This window comes from Acomys minous (assembly GCF_964271855.1).
Source record: "Acomys minous genome assembly, chromosome: 3".
NCBI classification, from domain to species: domain Eukaryota; kingdom Metazoa; phylum Chordata; class Mammalia; order Rodentia; family Muridae; genus Acomys; species Acomys minous.
The window spans coordinates 98,048,790-98,065,750 of NC_140485.1; the positions used below are offsets into that span (position 1 = coordinate 98,048,790).

A 16,961-nucleotide genomic window follows, 5' to 3' on the forward strand; every position below is an offset into this window, starting at 1 on the left:
AGGAATATTAAAAGTAGATTAAACAAACAAAACAAAACAAAACTAACCAGCTGTCACGAAAAAATAACTCTGCAACTTTTATCTGATTATTAGGTAGTTAATCTAATAGAAATGATCGGTTTGTCACCACATTATATTTATACATGTGTGTGAAAATCTGGGAAGATTGAATAGCCTTTTAACTATCTCAGTGTGTGAAAAAACAGGGGTGGAGAGACCACTCAGCAATTAGAGGCTCCTACTGCTGTTTAAGACGACTTGAGTTTTGTTTCTCATCGCCATGTTGAGAGGCTCACACCTGCCTGTGACTCTAGCTTTGGGGGGGATCTGATACCCTCTCTTTAGGCCTCCATGGGTACCGACATACATGTGGCATCCACAGGCCCCAATACACACCCAACTACCCCCCCCAACACATACACATTCTTAAAAATAAAAATAAATCTTTAAGTAAAGAGAATGAAGGGAGGAGGCTCCACCCACTGCCAAGTGCAAGGTTTTAGCTACACTACTCCAAGCTCTGCAGGAAGCCAAGAGTTCTCTGGCTTACCATGCCTCTGGTCTCAAAGGGCAGCTTTCTGTTGCCTTTCCCTGGAGGGCTGATTATTCAGGGCAAAGGGAGTTGAAGGCAGTAAAGGTTGCAGTGGGGTGCTGAGTTCTAGCTTCCTAGAGTCAGTTTCTAAGTATGAAGAAGACCATGGACTGCTTACTAACCTGCTGGTAGCTTGAACTCACTCAAAGTGGGCACATTTACAGCATAGGCATTGGCCAGATGCAGACCACAGTTTTTACAGCATCCCCAGATGCAGTTCTCCTTGGGCTTTGCTTTTTTTTTTTTTTTTTTTCCAGCTAGATAGACACTTCTCTTGACTTTCCATTTTCTAGTTATTTGGAGTTGAGTTCTCCTATTGGGCACCTCTTCAACCTCTGTGGTGTGAGGGGCTGGCTGTTCATGGTGTCCTTCGGTTGGCTGCTTTCACTCCATATTTGGGGGCCTGGTCGTAGATTGTGGGGAGCTGTGCCAAATTCTGCCATGTGCTCAGCCTGCACACTGTGACCTTCGAGTTGCTGACCTTTTCCGGAGGAGGTCTTGTGTTCTGGGCTATCCTTGGACTATTTACCTTTGAAAGAAGTAGGGAAGTTCCTACTGGGAACCACCCAGAGGATCAAGGAAGTTCTTACAGGGAGCTACTCAGAGAAACAGGAAGTTCTTACAGGGAGTTATCCAGAGAACTAGGAAGTTCTTGCAGGGAGCTATTCAGGCCATGGTATTCTTGCCTGGGGGCTGGGGAGAGTGGGATTAGAATAGATCCCGTTGACCTTGCTCTCTCTACGTTCTTACCAGTCTGCATAAAAGAGAGTCTTGATCAGAAATTTCCAGACTTGACTCATTATTTCTCGCATCTTTGTCCCCCACTTTTAATCCCCACTCCTTCTTTCAGGTGAACTCTGCTTCAATTTGTTCCTCGGGATGGGACACATCAGTAGATGATTAACTCTACAGTCTCCTTGCTGGGACATCTCTGTGTTGTGTTCAGGGCTCCTCTCTCACTATCGCGGAGCAATGCTCATATTGTTTTAGTTTTCTGTTGCTGCAGACCTAGGGATCTGGTGTAGCATGTTACTATTCAGTTTCTATGGGTCATGGCCATGGCTTCGTAGTTTCTTTTTCAGAGGCTTGTACAACCTTGTGATCAATATATCAGATGATCTGTGTTCTTTTCTGGACCTTGGAGTCCTTTTCAAGGCACACGTGGTCTTTGGTAGAATTCTGTTGTGGGCACTTGTAGGTTGAAATCCTTGATTTCCTGTTGTCTATCAGCTGAGGCCATGTGCACTTCTTTGCTATGTTTCCACCTCATGGAGTCCATAACTCTATGATAGTTTACTCTTTTATAGACAGGGGAGTCTCCATTCGCTTCACCAAATTATAATGTGAAGACAGTGTAATATAATGTAATTTAACATGATGTAAGGAGACACAAAGAGTGTCTATCTTATTACCATTGCTTAATCAAGAAAGTGCTGGGCTTGAGAGATGGCTCAGAGGTTAAGAACACTGACTGCTGCTCCAAACGTCCTGAGTTCAATTCCCAGCAACCACATGGTGGCTCACAACCATCTATAATGATATCCAGTGCCCTCTTCTGGCCTGTGAGTATATGTGTAGGCAGAACATTGTATACATAATAAATGAATAAATCTTAAAAAAAAAAAAAGCACCTTATATTCTATTGGCTAGGATCAAGTCCACATTCAGTGAGCAGGGGTTATACAAGATTGCTGCTGCCCAGAGGAGGTCACTTTGGGATTTGTCTGCCATTCTTATCCCATAAAAACTACATCTGTTCCTTGGGGTTCCCAGACTTTTAAACTCACTGTTTTCCCAACATGCCTCACTTTACTATCCCACAAAAGAAGGAACCTGCTAGTTTCGATCTTTCTTGATTTCCTAGGCAGGACTTCAGCATTTGTCTATTGTGTCTCCACTGCAAGGGCTATGCACACATCTCACTGATAGTCATTTCAAACCTAGCGTCCTTATGTTTGAGACAAAAGAAGTTAAAACTGACACTGCCTCCCTCCTCTTCATATTCTGAATTTATCTGTAGACTTGACCATGTCAGTAGACCGACAAGTGACTAGAACCTTCAATTTCCACAATACGGGGGCTGGTTCCACGCGTGACCTTTGCCCTAGTCCTCCTGATCAACCAGGCAGGCTTCATCATGACACACGGCCCAGATGTTTCTCAATTCTATCTGGAAACCAATAGATGGTTGTGTAAATGTTTCATAAGCAAAGGAGAGCAGCATGTGTGTAAGGTGTAAAGTGTTTTGCTGAGTGTATGAGAGGCAACCGAAAGAATGAAGCCACTGCTGCCTTTATTAGTCTTTCAGCGCTATCTTAACTTATTACACGCTTACATTTTGTAGATTTAAAATAGATATGCTGAGTCACTATTTTCCCTTTCTTTGTCCTGTCATGTCCTGTAGGAATCAGCATAGGAACTGTAGTTCTTCAGTTAACGCATCTGTTAGGGGAGCAGAGTGATGCTTAAAAGGAGGAAGAGATAAGACATTTGGTAACATGTTTTAAGGCTGCTAAGAAAATAGCTTCAATGTATTATGTGTGATTACCCAAGATACCATCATTGAAGCTTCTAAAACATCAGATCAATTACATTTTGACCAAGTTATTTTTCTTTCAAAATTATAATGCTTTGCTGAAAGTAGCACCGAATGCCCTTATTTGACATATTTTTTTCTTACATTGTTGACTTTAAGTTCACATTTCCTGCAAGTTAGTGTCTACTTTAATGAAATGTCTCCTCTTCAAAGACTCTCTCTCTCTCTCTCTCTCTCTCTGTCTCTCTCTCTCTCTCTGTCTCTCTCTCTTTCTCTCTCACACACACACACACTCATAAAAAAACCAAACCAAAACCTCACTTGTTTCTTAATGACATTTTGAACAGCAGCGTCCTTCACAATCTTGGGTATTCGACTAGTTGGCCCCCAGTTGGTGGCTCTACTTGGCTTTTCTAGAAGTCGGCCACTGGGGGCAGACTTGGAAGACTCAAAGCCTTCCCCTATTTCTGGTTTGTTTTCTCTCTTGGGCTTTTGGTAAAGAACTTGAGTCCTTAGCTTCTTGTTCCAGCCACGACGCCTGCTGCTGCCAGCTGCCCAATGCTTGCTGCAGGTTGCTTGGTTGTGGCGTTTTATCACAGCAACAGAAAAGTAGTTTATACTCGGTCCCTCATTATACTGATTTCTAATGCACTAGGCGCACAGGTACGTAGATGTACTGGGCACATACGTTCTGAGCTATGGAAACCGGTTTCACGGTTGGAAGCCCACATGCCAGTGTTGCATGCTAGCCTATTTAGGAGATCATAAGAACCAAGGCAAAGTCAACAGTGGGTAGGGCAGTCAGTGTCCACACTCAAGGGGGCTAGTGACCATGGGGCTCTCTTTGAGATACTTTTTCCACTATTGGAAAAACAAACAAGAAAACAGCAGCAGCTTTACATATTCTGCCTCTGGCAGGTGGGCAGGCGGGTGGGAGGGCAAGAAGGCGGGCAGCAGGCATTGGTCTCTGGCAGTTTTGTATCCCTAGATGCTTGGCAACAGCTGCGAGGAGTAGCTGACAGGTGTGCGCAGGTGGAACCCTCTAGTATCAGAGCTCCCGTGTGTAGGTCGTAGGTACTGGGACCCTGAGCTGTCAAGCGTTACAGCTTTTGTGTGTTGCTGCCAGCTTGACTGGGCTGGGTGACAGTTTCCTGTGACCACTTTCATGGCTGCTGCTGCTGCTCAGAAAGCAGCTACTGCCACCACTAAGTCCCATTCTTTCCCTTACAGTGTGGCCCTGCCTCTCCTGGGGATGCCAGTAAGGCTGCTGATCATTTGTTGCTTTTTTAAGTTTGGCTTACAGGGCCGTTCAGCTCTGCCTCAGACACTTGCTGCAGCTGCCGAGGGTTCCCTTGGCACACCCCGGATGCTCGTCAGAGCTGGGCAGTTTCCTAGGCTCATGGTTCAGCTTGCACAGCTTATTAGGGCCAAGTCCCTCCTGGTCCTCAAGCTTTTAGAGAGGCCAGCTGGCTGCTCTCCTCAGCTCTCTCTTCTGTGTCCGTCAAAGCGGCTTGCCACTCCATTGCTCCCTGAAGACTAGGTGGCAGATCCACTGTCACCACCAGGACGGCCACAGGTCTCTGCTGTCTGTTGCAGCTGCTTTTTTCTCTCTCGATACCACCCCAGTTCTACTCCACTAAAACCCAGCAAGAACGGAGCACAGGAGAGAGACCATTTTTTGCTGCTACTAGTGTTGCAGTCCCAGGGGGAGGCAGCACAGAGTGACACCTCTCAGCTGTCTCTTAAAGTGAGCTGACAACCTGCTCACACAGCCCCGAGGAGAGGTTTTGCAGGAATCAGAACAAACCTTTTGTTTCTATTTGCACCAATCATGGCACTGTCCCCTTTGTACCAGTCCCTCTGTGAGACTACCAGGGAGAGTGTTCCCCATCTAGCCTGGGAGGACATGGTTGCAGGGTCAACTAGAGTTCACAGTGTAACTGTATGAAACACTTGTATTGGAGTTACACTGTCACAGTGTATCTGTATGAAACAGTTGTATTGGGGTCATACTGTCACAGTAGAACTGTATGAAACAGTTGTAACTGGACTTGTACCTTGACACTGTAACTGTACGAAACGGTTGTACCAGGGGCTATACCCTCCAAAGCTGGAGCACACGGTTTTGCTTGTTGGCTGGTTTCTTAACAGTGTTGGACATGGATGGAGCAGCATCCGTTCTAGGCGAACAGCCTTGCCATCAGCTACAAGTTCAGCCTCTAGATCTCGCTTCCCGCGCTCCCATCCCTGTTGTATAGAAGTTCCTCACAGATTGAAATATTCTTTCCTGCAGGAAAGCTCATTAAGACAGGAAGCAAATCACTCGAAATAGCTTCAGGAAGTCCCTGAAGATGACGACTAGCTCCTCCAGGCCTCTCCTTTCCAGAGAGTGTATAAACAGAAAAGCCCACGGAGAGTCACCCTCAAAGGAGCCCAGCTGCCAAGCAGACTCTTGAGACAAGCCCAGTGTTACAGTATTTTGTATCCCTTCGGCCTACACAGCAAAGAACTGACACAGAGAGACTAAAACGTACTTTAAAGCTGCCAGCACTTCACCGGGCAGAGTCTGAACTGATTCTAATCTACTTTTAAACTAAACAAACTATTCTAAACCTTATAACACACATATATTCCAAACACTTGCCACTATGACCCCTGGGCTGGTCCGCATCCAGTTCCCACCATCCTCCTCCAACCATCCAAAACTCTTCTCTCCCCAACCGTCAGACTTTTTCTCTTCCCTTCCAGGAAGTCCCGCCTTCCACTTCCTGTCTTCTGCCCAGCTGATTGGCTAAACAACACTTTATTGATTCACTTAGCATTCCTCCACAGCCCAGCTCTCTGGAAGACATTTAGACCAACTGAGGCACCTGGAAAGGGCACTCTCCAACCAGTTGAGCTGCCTGCAGGCTGTGCAGTGTGTTTCAGGTTCTAAGCTTTTGTGACTTGTCTGTCACCTGTGCTGGGGTGGGCCTTGGTGATGAAGCCATCTTTGGAGCCACTTCTGCTCCTTTAAGCAACTCCTCACTCATACTTCCTCCTCCTCTTCTTTTTTGTTTTGTTTTGTTTTTGAGACAGGGTTTCTCTGTGGAGTCTTGCCTATCCTAGACCAGGCTGGCCTTGAACTCACAGCGATCCTCCCTGAGTGCTGGGATGACAGGTATGAGCCACTGTGCCTGGCTAGTTTTCTCACCCATACTTCTGTAAGTAACCCCAACAAAACTCACTGGTTCCCCAAATTGGATGGTGGCAGTATTCGTACTTTGATTTCTCTATCTGGGTGAATAGACATTTATCCATATCTTCCCAGGAATAGTGCCACACAACCATTCTTGCACAGAAGTTCTAAGTTTGCTAGGGGAAGACACACTGAGTTTTTGAGAGTTCATATTAAAACCAGAAGCTTCCAATCTTTGACTCAGTTATAGCATAAGGCATAGGACATGAGCCTTCCTAGATTTGTTTTGTAGGATGAACAGTTTCCTTAAACCATTTTATTGAGGCACCTGTGTACCTCCTATTACAGTAATTTAATCAGCGAGAGACTGAATTCGCTATTCCTTAGCCTAATTTCCTGCCTGTGGTGCAGACTCTAGTGGAAAATGTGCATAGCCTTGTGGTGGTTTGGATGAAAATGGCCCCGTTAGGTCCATAAGGAGTGGCTCTGTAGGAGGTGTGGCTTTGTTGGAGGAGGTGTGGCTTTGTTGGAGGAGGTGTGGCTTTGTTGGAGGAGGTGTGTCACTAGTGGGTGGGCTTTGAGGTTTCAGAAGCTCAAGACAGTTCATTTCTGCTGCCTTCAGATCAAGATGTAGAACTCTTTATATGGTGGGGGCGGAGGTTCCCTTCTGTCACAGGTCTAGGGGAGGGGAATAGGGTGAAAGAGGGAGGGAGAGGGGAATGGGAAGATATAAGTGAAGGGGAAAAGCAAACAACAACAACAACAACAACAAAGATGTAGAATTCTGAGCTCCTTCTCCAGCACCATGTCTGCCTGCATGCTGCCATGCTTCCCCCCATGATGATAATGGACTAAACCTCTGAAACTGTGAGTCAGCCTCAGTTAAATGTTTTCCTTTGACCAGGGTAAGAACTGCCCTGGCCAAGGGGCCTCTTCACAGTCATAGAAACCCTTACTAAAAACAAGCCTCTGTGACATAGGCACTATATCCAACTAGCCATCTGCCTAACCAATCATAATACATGAAATCCCACTTAGGATGGTAGACAAGGTTCTATCAACATACATTATTTATGCTAAAATATTTACTTTGGTGTGTATATTGTATGCCAATGCACGTGTGTGTGTGTGTGTGTGTGTGTGTGTGTGTGTGTGTGTGTGTGTAGAGCTCCTCCTGGGACCTTACAGTTTCCACCTCCTGAGTGCTGGGGTTGAGACATGCCCCACCCCTCTGGCTTTTTCATATGGGTGCAGTGGATGTGAGCTCAGTTTCTCAAGCCTGTGCGGCCAGCATCTTACCCACCAAGCCATCTCCGCAGCCTTGTCAGCCAAAATATTTTAAGGCAGAACATGAACATCATAACAAGACCAGTTTGCTGGGTTATATTCAGCTACATTTTCTACTGAATATCAGTTGTCCTGGAGCAGGCAAGCACAGGTTGGAAAACAAAACAGTTGATTAATCTTTCACACTGGAGCTGGTTTCGGCCGTGGACCAAGGAGGAGCGTAAATCTTCCTGTTGCACTTCATTCTTTTTCCATTTCTGAAACAAACTTGGCAAAGGACTGTGAGCTCTTGGTCGTCACTAAGCTGCCCAAGCCATTGGAGTTCTTCATCTTTTCTCAGTGGCATTAATAGAAAGTTGATGCCTCCTCTGTAGCTCTGGCTTGTGCATAACGCCATCTTTCAAGTAGAGGTATGCTCTTTATTTTATGAACATAGCTCCTGGTTAGCTCTAAAGAAAGGACTCTTTGGCTCACTGGTTAGGAGCACTGGCTTTCCTTCCACAGGATCTGGGTTCAACTCCCAACACCATATGGCAGCTTACAACTGCCTATAATTCCAGCTCCAGAGGATCTTACACCCTCACACAGACATATGTGCAGGCAGAACACCAATGTACATGAAATAAAAATAAATAATAGAGTAATTTCTGGGAGTGCTGGTGCATGGCTCTAATGCCAACACTGTGGGAGGCAGAGGCAGGCATACCTCTGTGAGTTCGAGGCCAGCCTGCTCTACAAAGTGAGTCCAGAACAGCCAAGGCTACACAGAGAAACCCTGTCTCCAAAAACCAAAACCCTAAAACAAAACAAAACAAAAAAAGTCTCTCTCCCTTTCTCTCTCCCCCTCTCCTCCCCCCTCCACTCTTTTCTTACCTCTTTCTCCTCCCTCTTTTCTTCCATCCGGTTCTACTTCTTCACTGTTGTCTTCTCTATCTTATTTACTGATTTAAAAATTACTTCTAATGTAAGGAATCTACTGCTTGGTTCTTTGTAAAATTGCCTTGAGCGTCTCTTCTACAAAGGCAGCTAGTTAAGTTTCTGTTCATCAGGGTTGTAAAAAAGGATGTTCCTGGTGTAGCAGCCTCTCCTGTTTCTACTGCTTGCTTTAGAGGTTCCAGGTGTCCAGGCTTCCCCTCGGGCACAACTTTGTTGTTGGCTCTCCTGCTTCTTGCATTGTCCGGGGCCTTTGTTCCTTCCATGAGGTGTCATGGAGCCTCAGTTCCTACAGGCAGAAGCTAAAACACCCAGGTTGCTTTATGTTATTTATTTATTTTTTCCATTTAATTCATTAAATATTTACCAACAATGTCTTCTCAAGAGGAACAGCATAAGAACGGGGGAATGCACCGCTGAACCATAAGATGCTCGTCAATGGTGCACTAGCAGTGATGCCGGAACATTTCTCTGTGGTGCCTTCTACGAAGTTTTCCTTCTGGGGCCTGGCATGTTAATTCCACTTCGAGAGGCCAAGGGTTAAAAAATACGTGCCCAGGGGCTAAAATGCACCTCATCCTTTTTCTTCCCCACCTCCCCATCCCCCTTTTTTCTCTTTTCAATATCTGGATTTGGAACCGAGTTCATAACTCTGTTAGGAGAAGTAAGCGAGGGTATCCCTGGTGGTATCCAACCGAAATGAATTACGTCAGGCAAGGGAAGCAGACCTCTTCTCTGGAAAGCAACAGAGACCTCACTCACATTGAGGCAACATAGCTCCGTGTGAAAAAGCCAGGTAGGGGCAAGATGGTGCCCTTTGGTTGCATCACCCCATCTGTCTCTCTGCTCTTTTGACAAGATGGAAAGAATACGGCTCTTTGGCTCACTTATTGGGTAAGGAAGTCTAAATTCTCAGCAGCCCCAAGCAGGTGTTCAGTAAAATATCTACTTGTTTACTAAGGGGATGCTTGAATTTCCTCTGAAGCATCTTTGATCACACAGCATTTAAGAACCTCAGGGCTCAGCCCTCTGACAGCTCTACGAAAAGAGTCTCTTAAAGGCAAAACCGCTCGAGCTCAGTGAAACACAGGCAGGCACGAACACTCAGTACAAGGAGTGTGTTCGCTTTCATGCACGTCTGCAGATGAGCTCGCTTAGTTCCGTGGAAATGAACCAAATACCTCAGTGAATGATGCCATGTTCTCTCTCCCTTGGCTTTTATAGACCTGCCTTCCAGCTCGGCCCTTCCGAAGGCATAGAAAATTGAACTTGAATGTAGGTGCCTGTGGGTTCCTGATGAAAGTGTCTTGCTTCAGATGGTGCCGTGTTTCTTTTTTTGTTTTTAAATATTTTATTAATTTCTTCATATTACATCTCAATTGCTATCCCGTCCCTTGTATCCTCCCATTCCTCCCTCCCTCCCGCTTTCCTCCTACTCCCCTCCTCTATGACTGTGATTGAGGGGGACCTCTTCCCCCTGTATATGTTCATAGGTTATCAAGTCTCTTCTTGGTAGCCTGCTATCCTTCCTCTGAGTGCCATCAGGCCTCCCCCCCTCCAGGGGACGTGGTCAAATATGAGGCACCAGAGTTCATGTGAAAGTCAGTCCCCACTCTCCACTCAGCTGGAGAATGTCCTGTCCATTGGCTAGAGCTGGGTAGGGGTTCGAAGTTTACTGCACATTTTGTCCATATTGTCCTTGGTTGGTGCCTTAGTTTGAGTGGGATCCCTGGGCCCAGATCTACCCATCATAGTGTTCTTCTTGTAGGTTTCTAGGACCCTGCCCAATAGGATGTCTTCCCCTCTGTCCCACTTTCTTGGTAAGTGAAGACTTTCATGGGACATGCCCCTTAGGCTAGTGTCCAGATATAAGTGAGCATATACCATTTGAGTCTTTCTGCTTCTGGGTTAACTCACTCATTATGATCATTTCTAGCTCAATCCATTTGTAAATGAAGTCCTGCTTTATATATAATATGTGCGGTTAGACTGCACTTGGTCACATGTGTTCTGGTGTGACCCTTCCCACCGGGTGCACAGTGCACACTTCAACACCCAGAAAGTTCCAGATTCTGGAGAATTTCAGGTTTTGATGCTGGGATTAGGGACATTCAGTTTGTATTTGTGCCAGGTTGCAGCTTTAACAAGCACAGGGTGATTTCTCACTTTGCTCTCCCGTGGTGCCCTCTACCGTGTTGACACTTTCTGGACTCCACGTCGCTCTTCACTCTGATTGATTTGGCCACATCCTAGTTCCAGGATCTCATCTAATCTTTACTCCTCACTCTTGCCACACAGTGTCCAAAGAACAACTGGCCGAGGCCCTGTTGTCTCTGGCAAGCCACAGGCTCTGAAGCAGACCATCTTCAGCTGTGTGTGTGCATATTTGTACGTGTGTGTGTCTGTGTGTGTGTATTCATGCATTACAAGAGCTATTTGAATTCACTAGATGTGTACCTCTAGCATCATGATTGACAGAGGGAAGAGATTTCTCTAATCTGCATGAAGGTGACTCTATTTGTCCTAATCACCTCTAACCCTGACGCCAGCCTCTTCTGGTTTCAACCTATTCTATACCCAGAAGATATGTTCATTTCAAAAGTGTCAGCAAGTCATTTTGTGCATAAAAGCCAGCCTCAAAGAAGAGACAGCCTGGTATCTAGTGCATCTCAAAGCTTCAAATCCTCTGCTTAAAAAATGTAATGTGCACACAAAACCACCCTGGGAAGCCAGGACAATGTAGATGCTGGTTCTGAGGCCTGGACGGGCCCTGGGATTCTGAATACCTAAGGAGGGCCCAGGTGATGCTAATCTGAGCACCGCAGATTAAGAAGGAAGAAAGGCTCACATGTTCTTTAAACTTTCTAAGAGCTAAGCATTTTAAAAGCAGACTTTATGATTGAAGGCATTGATGAGCAGGTTGAGTAAGCAATTTGTTCCAGGCCACGTCTCTCGTTAAAGCGTGCCCCCATTTAAGACCTCTTTTCAATCACTATGCTGCTGTAGAGAAGAATATAGACAAGAAAGGAGACTGAATTCAGAAAGTAAAAGAGGCAGGCATTGCGATGGGTTAGCCTTGACTTTCTCAGTTGAGTTCTTGGGGTGGGCAGTAGCTGCTAGCATGGAGCCAGAGTGGTAAGACTCAAGGGAGAGTTTGGGACTGTGGGAACGATCAATTGGGCCCCCTAAAAGAGCAACCAGGAGCTTCGGGAGCCTGCATGAAGCTGGGGGCAGGGATTGAATCCACCAAAACACTAAATTAAGAGCTTGCAAGTTACATATTCAAATCACCTGGGTATCCTCCAAAACTTTAAGGTTTGGGTTATACCACAGGCCCGAGAAGTCACACTCTTGAGTCTAGGATTCAAACAGCAGTGGTTTTCGGGGCTACTCACACAATTCTTAGTACTGATGATTTGGAGAACCAGGTCTGCAAGCCCTTTGCTTCCAGTGCTAAGGGGGCAACGTGTTTCATTATTAAGAATGCAAGGATCATCAAAGAGGGCATAGTTCAGAATTTGGCAAACTTTTTAAATACAGAACTAGAGAGTAAATAAAATATTTTAGGCATCATAAGACCTGAAGCAAAATTGAGGTAATCAGAAAATGATTATATAGCAAAAAGCAAACAAATTTCCACAACTTTTTGATGAAATACGAAACTTAGAAGTGAACACACAGTTTTATATAATTTTCATGTTATGAAACATTACATCTCTTGATTTTTTAAAAACCATTTTAAAATGTGAAACTCAATCCTTATCTTATAGTTCATACAGAAATAGACAGCAGGCTAGATTTGGGCTCCCTGGCTAAAGTTTTATGAACCTCTAACCCAAAGACAATGCTAGAAACGTGCATCTAAATAATAAAGTCAACACTCAAACAGCCACCTTCTCTGACTTTCAAAAATCACCATTTTCTCCAAGAACAGTGTGCAGATGCAAGGACAACATTTTGAGGCAAATCTTGTTTGCCCTCATATTTTTCATGATCAACTAAAAGTAGCTGGCTGAGAATGTTATATGATATAGTAGGTTTCTGACTCAAAATGATCCAAGATGCTCTACAAATATCTCTTAAAAATACTAATGAGATTTTGATTAGATATTCAAACATCTTGGTGCTTAACAGATGTGTATTTTTCCCCAGAGCTTGAGTTGTTGAAAATTCCTTGCTACAGAGTCATTGTTTCTGTGTTTGTAATTTGTACAGTTTCCATCCAGGGATTATGGGGCAAAAAGTGCAATTTTATAGAACGGCTCTTTGTGTTATCAGGAGGATAGTCTGAAGTACCGTAGAGAGGCTGTGAAAGTCGCTTGCCCATTTATAGAACAATGTAGATATTTGACACCTACATTATCCTGAATTAAGACACTGAGAAATGTCACAACATTTCTCATAAGCAGAAAGCACAGTGGAATTTTTTTTTTTTGAGGAAGAAAGCCTTAATACCTGAAGGTTTAAACATTCCTTTTGTAATTCACTTATAAAATGGACAATTGTGCTATTTCTGTGCATGAACACTTTTTATTGTAACAAGAAGTTCAGGAAATAAAAGACTCTTCCATTTGGAGTTTGTCTGCCTTGAGAATTTGCCAGGCGTCGAAGGGCGCCCTCTGCTGTTAGTTCTATTCATTGCACTTAGATTTGATTTATATTGTTTTATGATAGGTTCTTTGAACCTGCTCAGATTTTTAATGTTTTCTGTTGTGACTGTACATTTCGCATAACAAAGAAAACATAAATTCTATGATGCCAGCTGGCATGGTTAATAATCCTTCAGTTCTTCCCCTTTGAATAGTACCAAAGCATTGGAACATCTGGCGCTTTCCCATTTCTATGTTAGAGTGGAGCTTTGACCTCTATTTCACTTTCAAATGGGTCTCCTTGGCAGAGTAACTCTGATTTCTCGATTAATTTTGCCATTATCACCCTTGACAGTAAATGGGAGGTTTTTACGCCTGATGCTTTGGAAGGGAGTAGTTCAATTTTCAGAGAAAATCGGGACTCTGCCGTGCTCCTAAATTGCCTTTGTTAGCTTCTCCAATCCATTGACTGTGCACGCTCCTCCGACCTCGCGCCTCACACATCTGGAATTTTAATGTCTACATTTGTTACAAGGAAGGGTGCACCTGTTCTAACAACCCTAACCCCCAGGTTTAAAAGTAACGGCTTTCCAAGCTGATTCGTCTCTGGGACGTTGAGGTGGCACAGGGGAACAGTGTTCACTGAGTCTTCTTGTACACATGAAAACGACTTCATCTAACTTCTGCTCTGAGACTCGCAGTTGCGTGGTCATTTTCATTGCTCACTTAGCCTCTTTGCCTAGCTTCCTTTTCTGGGGCCAGAGCATCCCCGCGTCCCGGGGCTCTCACCCTTGGAGGAAAGTCCTGTGATCCTCTCTGACTCTGAATTTGTTTCTTTATTTTATTTTATTTTATTTTCTGCATTTTTCAGTCCATATGACCATCATATAGATCGATAGATCCAAGTCTGGATGGATGATGTGCCAGTGTTTTAACTCTGTCTCTAGCCCTGCTATATGTTTAGTGCATTCTCTTCACTCCAGTCTTCCGGAAGATATTCTTTCATCACCTTCCTGCCCTGGTACTCCCCCCCCCTCCCCCCAACCCCTGGGGCCCACGAATCCAGCTAGTGCCTTCAAACTCCAGCTTGAACCCTTCAGCCTAGTTGCCAAATCATAGCAAGGCTTGCTCCCACCAGTTAGGCTCACTCTTCGCCTCCTCTTCCTTCCCTGCCTAGTTTATAGCTCTATTTTGAGGCTTTGTCAGTAGTCTCCCAGTCTAAAATGTGTCTGCTCCCTCTCCTACAAATTTTAACTCCGATTTAAACACCGATGTCGACGTCAGATTTCTTTAATAATCCAGTCAACATTGACGGTTACATGTTCAGCGTTCATTATTAACAGCAGTACACATTGTATTTTGTCGTATTTAATTTGTGCTGACTTGATTTGTATTTAAGTGGTGCACATTCTCCCGAGGACACTTGATTGCTCCTTCGCCACGTCTTGCCTCACTCACAAGGCTATACGTTTCTGTGATAAGAGGACAGTATGTTTCACACTGCGGGGCACCAGAGGTAATTCGTTTTTCTCTTCTGTAAGATGGAGATAATGATGCCTTTCTATCTCATTTGACACAAGGGTAAGAAGAGATAATGTGAAGAAGCGCTTTAAAGCTTTCAAACATGCTCATTGCCGTGATTATGGTGATGACATATAACCTTTCCCTCTGAACTATCGCACAGGGGGCTGGAAGTCTTTTCTGAAGACAAAGGGAACCGTCAAAGCACATGGCTACTTACTGTTTCCTCCATCGCTGAATCCACTCCAGACCAGTCGGAGTGCAAGGCTGAACTCAGAACCTCATTCACTCTTCATAGCCAGACTTCGGCAGCACCCGTTTTGTTCCATATAAAGACTGTTATAAGTTAGCTTTATCTCTTGTTTATCCTTCCGCAATTTCGAGTAAAAAAAAAAATCACACATAGAAAGGCATTGCTTGTCAAATGTGGACAGAGGTATCCTAATGGTTTAATTGAATTCTTTGTCATCATTTTTCTATAAGCTTCTGTTGCATTAAATGTCAGTTGTAGATTTATAATATAAAGTTTCAAGAAAAAGGGAGGTTTCAATGGAAGGGATCACAAAGGAAAGATCTGACTATATTCTTGAAGATTTGGAAAATATTTGCTATTTATTTGGCAGCTATATTGTTGTTCCTAAAATTAAAAACATTGACTAATATTGAAAAGAATATCAAGTCAAAATATGAGCAAGCCCCAGAAGGTCCCCAAACAACTCAGGCTGTCTTCTGAGCAGGTTATGGCTCATTTACTCATGAACTTACATCGGCTTTGGGTACCTGCATGAGACCTGCATGAGCTTAAGACGGTATTCCAGCATGGGCTGGGAAGAGATGTATGAGACGCCGCCCTGCTTCCCCCCCACCCCCCCTTATAGCAGAAGGGCTGCTGGCAGCTGCTGGTTACTGGGAAATGGAGAGTCATTCTACTTCTTGGTGTGGCTGCTGATAGGTTGTAATGGTGCCGTGGATGATCATGTCCACGTGCATGGAAGCATCTCTAGCTAGACTCAGGGCATTATTTTTAAAGAAAGGAAGAAAGGAAGAAAGAAAGAAAGAAAGAAAGAAAGAAAGAAAGAAAGAAAGAGTACATGGAGGTGGGAGAAGGATGTGTTGGGGAGGAGCCTAAAGGAGGGGGAGGGGGATGTGTTGGGGAGGAGCCTAAAGGAGGGGGAGGGGGATGTGTTGGGGAGGAGCCTAAAGGAGGGGGAGGGGGATGTGTAGGGGAGGAGCCTAAAGGAGGGGGAGGGGGATGTGTAGGGGAGGAGCCTAAAGGAGGCTGGAGGGAGTTGAGGGTAAATATGATCAAGATACATTGCATACATGCATGAAATCCTCAAAGAACATATGCAACTCTTCTTTTAAAACATCAGATCATGAACACACAAATCACGCAAGAGAAAACTACCTACATGTACTTATAACACAAACGGCTCCTAACTTATGAGAGTTAAAGTTATAATTTTTAACCCTGTGATGGCAGAAAAGTCGTATGCTTCCCAATAGAAATCGCACTTTGAATCTTGCATTTCAGCCCTTTACCAGGCTAGTGGGGAGCACTGCAATGGCCTTATGTGGCGACAGGCAGCAAGAAATAGAGCTCCTAGGCAGCCACCTGATCATGACTGACAGAGACACCACTCTGGAGTGGACTGTGTGGCTTAGCTGTGGGGTTTGGTAGGTCAGATGTATTAAATGCCTTTCCCACCCTCAGGCTCTGTTTAACTTACTAATGTATCATAATGTAACTACACAGTGAGAAGATTCTATATAATTTAACTGTTAGCCAGTGACAGTCTGTGGCATTTAGTTCCTGGCTTAGGGTTTCTATTGCTGTGATAAAACACCATGACCAGCCAGGCATGGTGGCGCACGCCTTTAATTCCAGCACTCCGGAGGCAGAGGCAGGTGGATCTCTGTGAGTTCAAGGCCAGCCTGGTCTCCAAAGTGAGCGAGTCCAGGACAACCAAGATAACATAGAGAAACCCTGTCTCAAAAAAAAAAAAACCAAACCAAAACAACCCCCCCTCCACACACACACACAAAAAGCATCATGACTAAAAGCAACAATGGAAATGCAAAGAATCCAGTAGTTGTTCAGTCCATGAGGCTGGATATCTCAGCTGGTCTTCCATATACATTGGGATCCCAAAGAAGTAGGGTCTAACGCCAGTGAGGGGATGCCTCAGCAGCAGGGTAGGTAAACTTGCCAACGAGAGTGAGGGCTAGCAGATAAAAAGCAAAATCACTTTCTTCCATGTCCTTCATATAGGCTACCACTGGAAGGCGTGGCCCAGATTTAGGGTGGGGCCTTCCAACCTCAAA

General features: G+C 44.7%; 1 long non-coding RNA gene across 4 annotated transcripts in view; it reads right to left on the reverse strand.

Annotated features, from left to right (window-relative positions):
* Window positions 1-5,863, reverse strand: part of LOC311594778 — a 35,879-nt gene extending 30,016 nt beyond the window's left edge. For 2 of the 4 annotated variants that reach the window (XR_014778212.1, XR_014778213.1), the window contains exons 1-2: window positions 5,767-5,860; window positions 2,928-3,019 (exon numbers count right to left, since the gene is read on the reverse strand). This is a non-coding gene — a long non-coding RNA (uncharacterized lncRNA). Of the gene's footprint in view, window positions 1-2,927; window positions 3,057-5,185; window positions 5,382-5,766 lie in introns of those variants that run through there. The other 2 variants (XR_014778214.1, XR_014778215.1) reach the window with 2 other exon arrangements.
* Window positions 5,864-16,961: the final 11,098 nt, after the last annotated feature.